At 42.3% G+C, this 14,663-nt stretch overlaps 1 protein-coding gene across 5 annotated transcripts in view; it reads left to right on the top strand.

Moving 5' to 3' along the window:
* PRLR (prolactin receptor) overlaps positions 1-14,663 on the top strand; it is a 155,748-nt gene that overhangs the window by 113,104 nt on the left and 27,981 nt on the right. For all 5 annotated transcript variants that reach the window (XM_058564253.1, XM_058564250.1, XM_058564254.1 and 2 more), the window contains exon 2: positions 7,708-7,767. The gene's annotated coding sequence lies outside the window, so the exon portion shown is untranslated. The remainder of the gene's footprint in view (positions 1-7,707; positions 7,768-14,663) is intronic.

Here is a 14,663-nt window from a genome sequence, read left to right on the forward strand (position 1 = left end):
AAAAGAGTAAACAGAAGCACAGTTTATCATTCTGCCAAATTCAGCCACCCCTAAAAAATGCTAAATCTGATAGTCAAACAAGCAACTAGACTGAAAAACACAAGTATCAGGGTTGACACATGCTAGTTATTTGCTACTGCTCCAGGGTCACTAGCTGTGTTGCCCAGAGAGTGAGGGAGAAAACAGTTCAAGGTCCAGAAACAAATAGCAATTAGATGGTCCCCAACTGGCTGAAGTAACAGGAAAACTAAAACAGGTTTTCCTCCTAACATTTCCCTCTAAACAGTCTGCCTGATTATACAGTGTGAAATAGGAACAATTTTGACTACTAATCCTAAATAATCCTAAACCTTAGCTATTAAAACCAGGAAATATTTGTTCTCTTATATTTCTAGGTAAAAACGTATTCTTGATTTAGGTTGCCACAATCATAACAATCTGCTATTTTAATTAGAAGAGTGTGTTCTTTCCCCACTTACGGTATTAGTGGCTTTAAATGCATAAAGAATCTTTTCATAAACCCCCTCATGGGGATTTCGAGATCAGGACAAAGTAACATTATAAGAATGTTCTTAATATTGCAATCAATTGGGGATTATTTTTTTAAACCAATTCCTTGAGAATTTTGGACAATCTTTTCATCACTTGGAGGTTATTTTTATTATCCTTTTAATTAGGAGTGTAACCCCAGCTTGTAGATGCTACAAGCTTCTCTGGGGAGGTAGATTTACACTTGTGGTCTCTGAGCTAAAATAAGCAGAAAGCCATTTCATTCAGGTCCATTGCTGGTGGCCACTTCATCCCCATGTCCAACCCATGTTGGCTCTGGTCAAGATGACCACTGGCCAATTTGTGCAGACTCACATTTATGCTATGGCTATTTCCTGGACTGGAACAATCACTCTGCATTTAAGTGATCCCGATTTGGTGCTGTCGTGCTTGTAAAATCCAGCTCTAAACTCTATCCTTCTCTGCTAGTCAATCAACAAGACCTGGACTTTGGTTCTTTTAAAATTATCAGTAGTCCTATTTATCCATTTTACACTCATTCCCAAGATTTTAAATAACCTGCTTTAGATATGGCTCTGCTGTACTGTGACCTTGAGCAGGTTACGACAATAATAAAACTAGCCTTTCACAGTGTTTCTCTGTTACAAAGTACTTCCGTATGCCTTCTCTTATTAAAATTATTACCCTCAGAGAATACCGATTGACCTATATACTTCTCATAAAGCTAGCAGGTGGAAAAGACCTTAGAAAATAAAAGCAGTTGTCAAGTGCAAGTGTAGCCCTGTTAATCTATGGGCTAGTAGAACTAGAGTTTCAATGTGTTGGTCTAACTTTGGCTTTGACTCTGGCCTCCAGAGAAGTTCCCATCCTGGACATTTGTCAAGAATGACAGGTCAGAAATGCCAAGGCCAGGAGGTCAGGTTGAGTATTCTGCCGAGGATCCTCATAAGGAACTTGGAAAGAAATGAATTGAGGATTTTGGCCTGAATATCAGTAGCTGGAAAAGGTCCTTGAATTTTCCCAACAGATGGTTGCAGGAATATCTAAACTTTGGAGAAGGGGTTATAGACTACAGCTTAAATTTTAAGCCTCCAGTCTCTGAAAATCATGACATTTTAGAGTTGAACGTCCCCTTTCTGGTCTTCCAGCCTGATCCAATTTGCTGATCCCTCTAGGGTTTCATTTGCTCTCTGCTTAACCATCCACAGTGATGAGGAGCTTGTCTCCTACCAGAATGGTCCATTTCATCCTTGGTGCATATTAATAATTAAAAAGTTATTCTTCTACTTGAGTCCAGGCCTTATGCCTTATTACATCACCTATTTGTTGTAGTTCTGCCCAGTAATGGGCAAATGGAACGTCCAGCAATGCACTTCACCACCCTTTTATTGACTCCAAATCTGCCTCCATATAATTTCCATCAGTTAGAGGATTTCTCTTCTTATACCTTTGGATACATTTTCTGAGTGATCATAGCAGCCCTGAGTGGTTTCAGAGATAACATACAAAACCCCTGAGAATTGGAACATCTTCCTTCCTACTCTTCTATATCTCCTGTATCTCTTCCTTTTTCTCTGACATCTGCACTCAGCTCTCTTATAATTCTTCTGGAAATTAAGCATGAACTCATACATGGAAGGCAGAGGATTCCATGGAAAGAGAAGAGGAACTTGGTTCAAGCCCTGACAACTTTCTCTAAAGCTTTATGATAAATATTATTATTTATCTGATGGGAGTGGGAAAGTATAATGATAGAATATAAGTGAATATTCTTTATAAATTGTAATGTACTATAAAGCTACTGAATACTTTAACATTAAATTCTAGAAGACCTCAAGCCTTGTGTAGTCCTAGCTCCTTGTTTGATGTCCTACAGGACATTAAACAGAGAAGAAAAGTGACATGTCCAAGGGACACAGGACCACTTAGAGGCAGAGCTAGAAATGGAACCCAGATTTTCCAATGCACAATCCATTTCTTTCTCTGCTGCCTCTCTGTTGAACAACAAAATCAATAAAATCATCCATGCACAGACCCTAAGGAGTACCCAACACGTATTAGATGCTCAATAACTATTGGCTGAAGAAATATGTTGAGTAAAAGAATGCATGAATGACTAGTACTTGTTTTCAATGATGATGTTTTATAGGTTCCTTCCAGATGTCACTTATGTTTTTAATCATCCTTTAATTAGCTCTCTATTAAGGATCTTGGTTCTCAAAATGTATTTGTGAAGATTAAATGAGACAATGCATTAAAGTGCTTAGAAATAGTATCTGGCAGTCAATAAATGTGAACTAATTATCTCTGTTTTCTAGCCATTTTTCTGATAAGACCAAGCTGATGCTGCAAGGACTCACTAATCTGAAAATCACTTTGCAATCTGCTAACAAAAGGAATTCTGGAATTGCAACAGTATTACTACTATTTGTCAGTTCCTATCCTGTACCTTTAACTAGGCCACCCACACCCACTCCTTGTAGTTGGCACCCGAAAGGGCGCAAACAAAGTCCTGGAATCGTTCACTTCCTCCTCTTGTGTTTACTCAACCCCTGACCTTTGGGCTCTCTCTCCCCTTCCCAGTCCGCACTTGCCTATTGGACCTGACAATTTATTTGTCTTTACCCTATTTGACACTTAAGGCTCTTGTTCCCTCTCTCAATCTCAATCTCAATCAAGGTTTTGGAATTTCCCTTTGGTTCCCTTCACTCCCAGGCACCCTGGTAGCTCTACTCCTTCTAAACAAGGCGCATTCTCCTGACCCAAGTTGGTGGGTTTGCTTCTGCCTTGTAGGGGGCCGGAAACTCTCTATATTGTAGCATTTGTTATAAATATTGATTTTTTGATATTTGGAGCTGGGCGATAGAATTTAGGCTCTTCATATTTCTACGTTTCAGGAAAGGGAAAAATGGAATGTTGCCAAAAGTTATTTTTTCTTCTTTATTATTGTGTTAACTGAACTGGCTCTTTCTACCCCTTTCTATCTGCTGCCTCTAGTCTCCCAGTTTGATGAGCTCAGATTCCAACTGCCCATGACAAGTGATTCCTGAGTGCTTTATTGGGTTATTTTCCCTTCAAGGGCTTCACACACGTATCTATAAATTGCCATGGTGATCTGTATCAGTTGCCAGAATGTTTGAAGCTTCTTTCTGAATCTCTGACAGTTGGTTAAGACTGAAGAATAAACTTGGGCTAATGTTAGTGCACAAGAAAGAGCTTGGGTAAATCCATCAATTAGGATTATACCCCAAGTTCTAGTGTGGACAACAAATATTTGTTATCTTTTTAATCTCTGTGTTTTGTGATGGATTACCACTTAATATCTTCTCAGTTGTCAGTGGCATATCTACCCCCACTATATCCCACCCTAAATGTAAATTCCCTCAGAGCACAGACTTGATCTATTTATATTCACAGCTCTATCCTCAGCACCCAACATAGTGGTTGGCCAATAGCAGGCAATCAATCAGTGTTTGTTGAATATCGAAGGAATGAATGAATGAATGAGAAGCAGGATAGAGCTGTGGTTGGACCACAGCCTTTGGCATCAAAAAGATTCCAATTCAAGTTTTGGTGACGCCACTTCCCAGCTATGAGATTTCTCTGAATTTCAATTTCTTCATCAATAAAATGGGGGTGATAATTGTACCTACCTCATAGCTTTGGGGGAGAATTAAGTAAGATAATGCATGTAAAGTTCTTAGCACAGTAGCTGGAATATTTTCAGAACTTGATAAATGTTGACTATTATGTCTATTCGTTTCAGTGAAAATCCTCAAATGTTGAAGCTTATTAGAGGTAATTGAACTAATTTAATATGAATAGTAGTGATGACTGTACTAAAGACAAATTAGTTTAATTAATCTGTCAGCAAGATTTTACTTAAAGAGTTAAGTTGACAAAATATGTATTAGTCACACCCACCATGTTTAAAGCACTATGCTAGGCTTTCAGACATAGGCAGGATGCAAAGATAGTTATGACACAGTCCCTTCCCTCTAGTGACATAAAATCTAGAAGACTTTCTATGTATGCAGTATTATGCTGAGTATACATAAATATGAGGCATCATTACCTCCCACCAATCGTCTAATTTACTCTTCCTGCTTTGCAGAAAATTATTCTACGACATTCGGCATCTCCTTTGAACTCTTACAATGACAAGAAACCCATTACCTCATGAAGCAACTCATTCTTTTGGGGAATAATAATCACCTTTAGAAAGGCTTTTCTTAAAACTAGCACAAATCTACCTCCCTGTGGTTTTTACACATTAATCCAACTTCTGCCTTCTGGACACACACGGGATAAATCCATTTTTTCCCTTTATATCAGAGGTCAGCAAAGTTTAAGGCATGCAGGCCAAATTCAGCCCAACATTTGATTTTGTAAATAAAACTTTATTGGAACACGGCCAAGCCTGTTCATTTATATGTTGCCTGTGGCTGCTTTTGCACACTAGCAGAGTAGTGGCCCACATAGCTGGAAATATTTGGCCTTTGAAGAAAAAGTTTTTTGCATTCTGGTCTATATGACAGACTTTCAAATACTTAAAGACAACCAACCTGTCTCCCTTTAAAGTGGGAAACCCAGAACTGAGCCTAGAACTCTAAGTGGGAACTAATGGAGTCAGAATGAAGTAGCACTATCACCTCCCTTGTTCTGGACACCATACTTCCAATTATGTGGCCAGAGATCAGGTTGGTCTTTGACTGACACACAATACTGGAGTGTATAAAGGACTAAATCTCTGATATTTTTTTCCCCAGGAGCTTCTATTAAGTTATGCCTTCCCATCCTGCATTGGTGTAGCCTAGTGTTGGAAACTATATATAAAACTTTATATCTTTCCAGCCTGTCTAGAGCAATCAGAAAACAATTCAGCATATATTCCAGGGCTGTATTAGTCAGGGTCAGACAGGACAAAGATGACAAACTGAGCTAGGATTTTTAAGAGAATGTAATGAAGAGACAATTTACATACCTGTGGGCAGGGTTAAGAGAACTAACAAAGGAATATGTCACTCCCCTCTCTACACAAAGGGGAATGGCGAGGGATGGATTTTGCTGGGGCCCAGTGATAGCTGGAGCCATGGAAGAGGGGCTGCCCTACTAAAGCTGTGGCAGTGGACACACAACCACTGCTAGAACAAAGCCAGCAGGAAGGCAGGGAGGGAAGGAAATAGATACACTGATGTGCTCCTCTCCCATCCTCTGGCTGCCATGAGTGGAACCCAACCTGAAGCTGGAGGGCAGGAAAGCCACAGGAGTCAGCCCCACAGGAGACAGAGCAGGACCAAGAGGAGGTGTGGGAGTTGGGGCAGAGAATGACAAGGGCTAAATGGGATGTGCCAGGCATTTTCTAAATGCCTGAATGAATAAACAGATGAATGAATGAAGTGGACCCAAGGCCTGGCACTCAATAAATGTTTGTTGAGCTGCAGAAATGAGAGAAAGGACCATGATCTCCTTTATTTCCTCCTGCCCCAGAGCCCTCACTACTGCTGCTCATTGTTCCAGACTTCCCATCTCCCATGCAGCCCTGCTCCTGTGCACCACTCCCTTCGCACCCTTCCCTAGCCTCTCCTGACCCCTGAGGGTTTCCCGCAAGAGCATAAAAAGAATCTGGATCTTACGTGAGAGGTAACACAGCAGAACTGGGGTTGTTCTAAACAGAGCTAGGACATTATCAAAGAGAGGGCTTTCAGTCCTAAAATGATTCTCAGAATCTAAAATGCATTCTAGAATGTTTAGAGTTTTAAAAAATGAAAATTCAGCATCACTGCACTCTATGGAGAAAAGTTGGTGACTTCTGAGAAAGCTGCCCTAGACGTTTGTGTTACAAGCCCTAGATTCACTAGGCACCTCATTACCAAATGCCTTGGGCTGGCAGTGTTATGCTCAAATGGCCCTCATCACATCATAGGCTTTTATTGCCAAGATGTCTGAGCTCTCCATTCGTTATGCCAGTAGCAGTAATGCTGAGAAAGTGAGGTGTGTGAGAGAAAGTCTCAATGGCATGAAGCTACTGGGAGCTTACCCACAACTTTCTGCTTATCACTTCCTCCTCCATCAGTTGAGTCAGCACGGAGAATATTCAGCACACCAGGGACAATCCTTAGAATTCTGGATTTTGAAGACATAGAAATTACTTGAAAGTATTGTTTGGTCTGCTACTCTAGACTGTTTTTGCACGGAATGTGCAAGACCAAATTGGGCACTCAATTAGGAATTGCTGTCCACACATTAAAGCAAATTTTAAAAAGTAACTACAGACATATACAAGCCAATTTTGTATTCTGAAATCATTTTTGTTTTAATTCAGATCCATACTATTAGCAATTGTCACCACATATCTTACAGACCCAAGACCCAGTCCCCAGAATTTAAAGTGTCTTATACAAAACCTAGTGCCAGATGTATTGGAAGGAGCAAGATGGGAACCATGATTCTTGATGGGCACGGCCCAACTGATGTGAACCCGTACCCAACAGCCCAGTAAACAACTTCATCCTCACCAAAAGTTATTCACATTTCAAAGAGCATTCTTCTTCTGCCAGTGTTCATATGAACCCAGGAGATAGAAGCAAACTCGAGCTTGAAGTTGGAGTGGCCAATTTCCCAATTCAGCCATGGCTATGACAGGATTTGTCAATAAACTTTATTCGAAGTCTCCAGCACCAAATTTCATAAAATCTAATCCCAATTAGTATGACTGGCAATATTTGAGTAAGATCTGTACATTACATAATAGCACTGTCTCAATGTTAATTTTCTGATTTTAATCATTACACGATAATGTAAAAGGATGCGCTTGTTCTTAAGAAAACCCACTGAAATATTTAACGGTGAAGAGGCATCATGACTGCCACTTACTCTCAAATGATTCAGAAAAAATAATTTGTGTATACAAAAAAGAAAGAGAATGATAAATCAAATGTAATAAAATATTAACAATTAGGGTATCTGGGTGAAGGGTATATGGTATTTTTTTTTACTATTTTTTGCAACGTTTCTACAAATTTGAAATTACTTCATAATAAAGTTGTTAGAAAACTAATTCTACAAAACCAGAGCTGTCTTATGCCTGTCCCTGAAGTGCAGGGAGGTTAGCCATGCTCACACTGCCATGTGAATCAGAAATGGCATCTCCTGTTTTGTTATCTTTGGGCTAAAATGAGTCATTTCCTCTTTCAGCTAAAGAACTCTTCTATTCATGGAGGGAACACTAGGATGCTTTCCACGTGAACCCTGAAGGTAAGGGGAACTTGACCACATGTCCCTCTGTCACACTGCCCATCTGTCCTACTGTCCATTTCACCCAGGCAAAGGGCAAGGACTCACCTCTCTGGCTCACAGACAGAATAATTCCAAACCAGTCAATGTCTGCATTGTCTCGTTCTGCTGTGCTCAAAGACCTTTTCCATCTCCCCAGCCTGCCCTGCTCAGAAAACCCTTCTTTGTTTTTCTCAAAACTGTTAATAGCCGATATCTTCTAGTAGTGCAATCATGGGGTATTTTTATTTTCTCCTTACTTTTTTCTATACTTGAGAGATTTTCGACAATGACTGTGTTACTTTTAAAATCAGAAAAAGAAATGTGTTTGCTTTTATTTTTCCAAGCAGCTTTTCATAAATTCTTGCCATAGCTTTCTGTGCCCCCTGTAGCCCCCTAATATTGTCACTGCTACGTATTTCCTCCCTCTCAGCCCAGTGAGAGAGCTTATGGAAAGACTCATATATGATGGGCTCTGGATCTTCCCCATCTACCATCAGCAAGAAAAATTACTTCATGGCCCCCTCGCCCGCTGAGCCCCAGGCACAATCTTCTGGATTGGGTCTCACAAGCTGTTGGTAGTCTCTCCCCACCTACAATATCCTATTGCCATTTTTGGAGTTGGAGTTAGATAGAAGTACTGAACTCACATTTTCTCCCTTCATGCCAACTCGAATACCATGCCCCTAGTCCATCACCCTAGGATGCCAGGCCCAGCTGACAAATAGGTCATATGAAGAATTATGGCTCCGTTTTACAGGTGGAGAAACCAAGCCTCTGTATATACTACAATAAAATGGGATCTAGATCCTCCAAGACCAACTGGACATGTGTAACCCTGAGGATGCACTCTCTCTCTTTCAGAGGAAGTTAAGGACTCATGAAGATATGAAACTGACTAGGTCATTGGTAGAAGAAAATTCCAGCCAAAATTATCCTAAGATGTTCTGAGGCCACCCCAGGGTATTTACTAGTCTTCCAACATTGAAAAACGATAGCCCTCTGAGGGCCATATGCCACTTCAGTGTCAAGAACCAAGCCTGAGCTTTCCCTCTGGGCCAGAGGTTCTCATCTTTAGCACTGTTGACATTTTGGGCCAGATAATTCTTTATCGTGGAGGCTGATCTGTGCAATCCCTGGGGTCTTAGCAGCATCCCTGGTTTCTACCCACAAAATGCCAGTAGGACACCACCCCCCCGACACTTGTAACAGTGTCTTCAGACATTGCCTAAGGTTCCAGAGAGGAAAAAATTTCCCCCTAGTAGTGATAATAAAATAATGTTTCCAGACATTGCCAAATGTCCCCAGGGTGGGGGGCAAATCACCCCCATGAAGGACCACCACTCTAAGTTACCTCAGCCCAGTGAGAACTTTTTTTTCATGCAAATGGACTAAAATTTATGGTGTGCAAAGTAAACAGTAGCAAGGACTTGCAGAATGGGTGCCATCAGTCACCACAATTCTTTGGCACAAGAGGACCCTGTGGCATAACAGCCCCGCCCAAGAGTATTTCGTAACATTGCAACTGGTGAATCAACCCAGCCAGACGACTGGCTTCTCTGAGTTTCTTTCTCCTTTCTGGGTTTCTGCCCCTTGACACCAAAAGCCTCATAAGATTTGTTTGAATGGAAGGCAAACCAAGGAGAACGGGGTAAGGCTGAATACTGTGAGTAGCCCTTCCCTTCAAGGAGTCAAAGAGATCCAGAAAGCATACTCTGAACTGTGCTGCAAAGTACCAGGGGGATTTGGCTGCCATTTTTTATTTATATGTGTACTTATTTCTAGACCACATTATCACATGAAAGATGTGAGACTTAGTCGCCAATTTATTTCATACAATTTGATGATTTTTAAACAAATAGGAGTGTGTTCTGGGCAGTGGCTTAACTGGAAATCCCTTTTTCCATTCCTCAAAGAGTGTAGAGCAGGTGAGGTGGTGGTAGCAGATTTACCTATGGTACCAGTTGGCGAACCGAGGCCCCAAGTGTAAATCCGGAAGCACTAGGGTTGGTATATGCTCTTCCTGCTCAAGCGTGCCTCTTATTTCCTCGGTTGATCTCCTTTCCCTGCTTCCACCACCCCATCCCCATTATCCTCTACCCTTTACCCAATCTAGTGTCTTATTTGAAAGGCTGCTTCTGATGCCAGTGGGTATCTGTGAAAACACAGGCAAGAACTTGAGAGAGGTTATGTGGTCATCCAAGAGAAACAGAAACTCAGGTCGGTTTCAGAGTGAGAAGAACATCCAGAAAGCAATGTTCATAAAAGAATTCAGAAGAAAGAAAATCTCCCTAAAATTAGAGGAGATTAGACATAAGAGTAGAATTGCAATTCATGTTTGAGACTCCGCCAAAAGTGCCACCGTCCATGTTGTGGCCTTCAATTTGATTTCTGGTCTCTTTGACTTAACTGTTAACTCTTCAATCCTGTCCCAATGGTAATGATCACTTCTTAACCATCTCTCCCTGGCACCTCCTCCCCAGGGTGGAACAGAATGCCACTCTGACTGGCATGCCAGGTTCTTTTGCAAGAGCTTGGCACCCTTTCAGCTCAGCTCACTCCAACCCTCCACCTCCAGCCCTTTCCCAGGGTCCCATGTGCCCAGCTCTGACCTTAGTTCCCCCCAGATTCCAAGAGGTTGGGAGGAACTTAGAAAAAACTCAGGGAACTGGAGAGGATATGCCCATCCATAGAATGTGCTTTGAAGTGAGTCTAAAACGCTATGCCCATAATCTTTTCACCCACCCTGCTTGCCTACCAGAGTCCAAATTCCTATCATTTGAGCCTCTGCTTTGACTAAAGTATGGCTTTGCTCAAAACCTATGCACTTGTCTAAGAGGGATAAGACCTTAATTTATAGATAGGAATTTGTTATCAGATTATCTTGTTGGCACTTCTCTAAGAAGAGGGCTTTGGAATTGGGACACAGGACAGGTTAATTATGATTGCAGTGGAGAGACTGAAATGATGGAGGTCTTGAGCTCCAGACCTGCTCTGTCCAATACACTAGCCACTGGCAACATGTGACGATTTTAATATAAATTCATTGAAATTAAACAATATTAAAATTTCAGCTTCTCAGTCACACTGACCACATTTCAAACGTTCATAGCCACATGTGGCTAGTGGCTACCATATTGGACAGAGCAGATACAGAACATTTCCATCATCATAGGAAGTTCTGTTGGACGGCACTTCTCTAGACTCAGGCTGGTACCGTCAATGGGGAGTTCTGGAAAACAGAGGGAGCCTAAAATCACCAGCTCTGTAGGGAGGGATGGAGAAGAGTAGGAGAAGGAACCAAATTCCAAAGGGAAAGTAAAGGGAGACCAAAGGCAAACTTTATATGCTTTGCCAAGGGCCTGGCCCTGAGCAAACACGAATCCACCCCACCACAAAGCTCTTTATGTTGACACTTGCAAGTAAAAGAGCAACTGGGGTTGGCTTTGGGCCCCATTTCCTCTATTGTATGGCCCCTGGGATCTGCCGGCTGCTTGTGAAGCATCCTGACAGTATAAGGCAGCCCATCGGTATCCAAGAGTCCACTTAGAGCTGGGAGTTCCCAAATCAAAAGACATTCAGGGGAAAGGAGCACCTTCTCCATCTGGAATTAGACCTCATTCAGAGAATCTGAGGGATATAGGGGGTCTGAGGAGCAATTGTCCCCCCTTACTGATGACAGTGTTCACACTGCATAGCACTTGCAGTCACATGAAGCATTTTCACAATATTAATTCATCTCATCCTCACGATAATTGGCTGAGGAAAGCAGGGCATATGTGACCCTCTGGACACTTTCTATTCAAAGAAATTCATGCCGAGAAAGAGAAAAGAACTGACAAAGTAAATTTGACTAGTAAATGGTAGAACCAGCTGTAGAAACCACCCTCCTATCTGTAGCTCACTTCACCTCTCTCGGGGAATGAGGGTTACTTTGTACCTCTCCAGATACCTAAGTATGTCAGCCCCAAAGGGTGTGACCTCCCCTCGGATCATGCTGCAACTTCAGTTCACATCCAACCCCAAGCCAACTATGAAGCCGCCAGCAGTCTTCTGGACTCTTCATTACCAAATGACCCATGTGAGCTGCGAAGAGAGGGGGCGAAGTGGACTCATGGCTAGAACAAGGATACCAATGTCACTTTTCCCAGAAAACCTCTCCTAGACAAATGCCAACATCTAGAAAACGGCAAAGAGGAAATGGTGCCCGTGGCAGCCTGTGCAACAGACCTGCTGAATCTGTTTTCCTGTGCACAAGACACAGGAAGATACTGCTTTCCTGGCTCCCCAAACTCTGAGTCTACAGTGGGAGACCCTGGAACATGCCAGTGGCTTTCACTTACTAGAAAATGATCCAGAACACTGGATCAGATTAGTCCATTTATAGGACTTTCAATCGTTTGTGTTCAAATATTTATGACTTATTCTCAAACTTGAAAGAACCTCTCACTATATGGGAACCATTTACATACACGACTAAATATCAGATCAGATTCCATGTTTTCCTTTGACATAGCATGCACATACGTAAACAGATATGCAGAGTAATTATTGGACTTCCACATCTAGTGAGCTCTAATACCAAATCAGCCATTGTCCAGAGAACTAGAAAGAAAAAATCAAAAGGATAATCAAATAGATAAAGCAACAGTGAGGATAGAGACAAGAATGAAATGATTACTTTAAATGTGCCCAATAAAGCAACACCCCTATCAACATACTACTTTGTTCTTTCCTTTTACAGCAACATCCTGATACTTCTCAATCAAAGTCCACTTTTCTCTACCTCTGAGCCACTAGAGCTGAAAACATACCCATTTCATCAATTATACCACTGAGTTGTCCATGCCAAACTTTGGTGACATACCCCCAAGGCCAGATGGCTGATTAAACGTGGATTAAACAGTAGGCATGTAATGCTCATGGAAGAAGTCCTGAGGAAACCAGTTCCCGGTTTGATTTGGCAGTTCACAATATCACCATGGACACAGACTCTTTCCATCTGGGGGAGGTTTCTCCCCCATCTGTCTCTTTTGTGTGTGTGTGAGGAAGATTTAGCCCTGAGCTAACATCTGCTGCCAATCCTCCTCTTTTTGCTGAGGAAGATTGGCCCTGAGCTAACATCTGTGCCCATCTTCCTCTACTTTATATGTGGGACACCTGCCACAGCATGGCTTGATAAGCAGTGCATAGGTCTGCACCTGGGATCCGAACCTGCAAACCCGGGACTGCCGCCAAAGCGGAGCCAGCGAACTTAACCACTACACCACCAGGATGGCCCCCTCATCTCCCTTTTTTTTTTTTTTTAAATCTTCTCTTTACTTATTTATTTATTTTTTGAGGAAGATTGGCCCTGAGCTAACATCTGTTGCCAATCTTCTTCCTTTTTACCGTTTTTCTCCCCAAAACCCCAGTAGATAGTTGTATGTCATAGTTGTACATCCTTCTAGTTGCTCTATGTGGGAGGCCGCCTCAGCATGGCTTGAGCAGTAGGTCCGCACCCAGGATCCGAACTGGCAAACCTCGGGTTGCCTAAGCGGAGCACACAAACTTAGCCGCTACGCCACTGGGCTGGCCCCCACCCCCTCTCTCTTTTTAACAGGGAGGAAAATCTTGCCCAACAGACCTCAGAAGACTTCTGCTAAGTCTCGATGGCCAGAACTGGGTAGGATAACCACTCCTAAACCAATCACCAACAGACAGGAAATGAGATTACTCCCGTTACCTTAGACTGACTACTCATCCCCTGGGACTGGACAGTTGAAAGCCGACAAAACTGGGCTCCGTGAGCAAAAGCAAAGGGAAAAATGGTTGTTGGAGAGGCAACCAGCAGTGTCTGCAATATCCAGTTATACAAAATGGCTGTGCATAGAGAAAGAAGAGGGGCTTTCTACTCCTCATCCCTGAGGTGGCCTCCTTCGGGAAGCCCCTACCTCGTTGATCAAGTCAAATCTGCTCACTCTTGGCTCTCAGAGCACCTGCAGACCCCCTTCTTTACACTGTGTCGTTTATACGTGTTTTGCTGGTTTCTCTATTCTTTACCAGACTAAGTACTAAGAGGATTGTTTCAGCACAACGCTATATTCTCAGGGCCCTGCCCATGCCTGGTGCATCATAGATGCTCAGTGGATATTTGGTGAAAGATGAATGGATGGATGAATAGATGGATTGATGGATGGATGAGTGTTCCAGCCACTTAATGAGGTCGATCCTGACTTTTTCTGAAAGTGCATTAAAAAGAGCTGTATCTTAGTTTCCCTTCTTCCTCTCCATTCGCACTCAGTGAGTCTGCACTGGGAGTATTTATTGTTTCACACCCTCAACCTAGCCTAAGACCCTAGCTATTACATCTTTGATTGGACAGATGGCTTTTCTTCTACGAGAGGGCTTCTGAGGGAAGCTGAGTAAAGGAGAACAAAGAAAAAAGAGTGAATGTAAGAGAGACAAATAATAATCTTGCTGGATGTGTAGCCCAGATGTTTTGAATGAAGAAGCAAGTTTGAAAGAACATCACGTACATGAGTAAGAAAGGGGGATTAAATCAGGTAGAGGCAGGATGTGCTTGTACAAGATAGAGCAAAGTTGGGGAAGAGAGAGGACTTTGGGACTGGTTTCAAGACATGGCAGAGACTTCGACTTCTGAGAAATAGGCAAGGAGGTGGGGCTTTCATGCTTGAGCCCACTGGCTGCCCCCTTTGCCCACCACTCTTTCAACTTCAGGATCCTCCTGTTTCTCTACTCTCTTCCCATTTTTACCACCCTTTGAACTTCTGGTTCCTCTTGCTTTGCATACCAAGGATGAACAGAAGTAAGGGGCCAGAGTAAAACAAGTACCAGCTTCTCAGAGAGGACCCCACTGAACTTACTGAACTTCCCTT

Source organism: Diceros bicornis, chromosome 20, assembly GCF_020826845.1.
Source record: "Diceros bicornis minor isolate mBicDic1 chromosome 20, mDicBic1.mat.cur, whole genome shotgun sequence".
NCBI classification, from domain to species: Eukaryota; Metazoa; Chordata; class Mammalia; order Perissodactyla; family Rhinocerotidae; genus Diceros; species Diceros bicornis.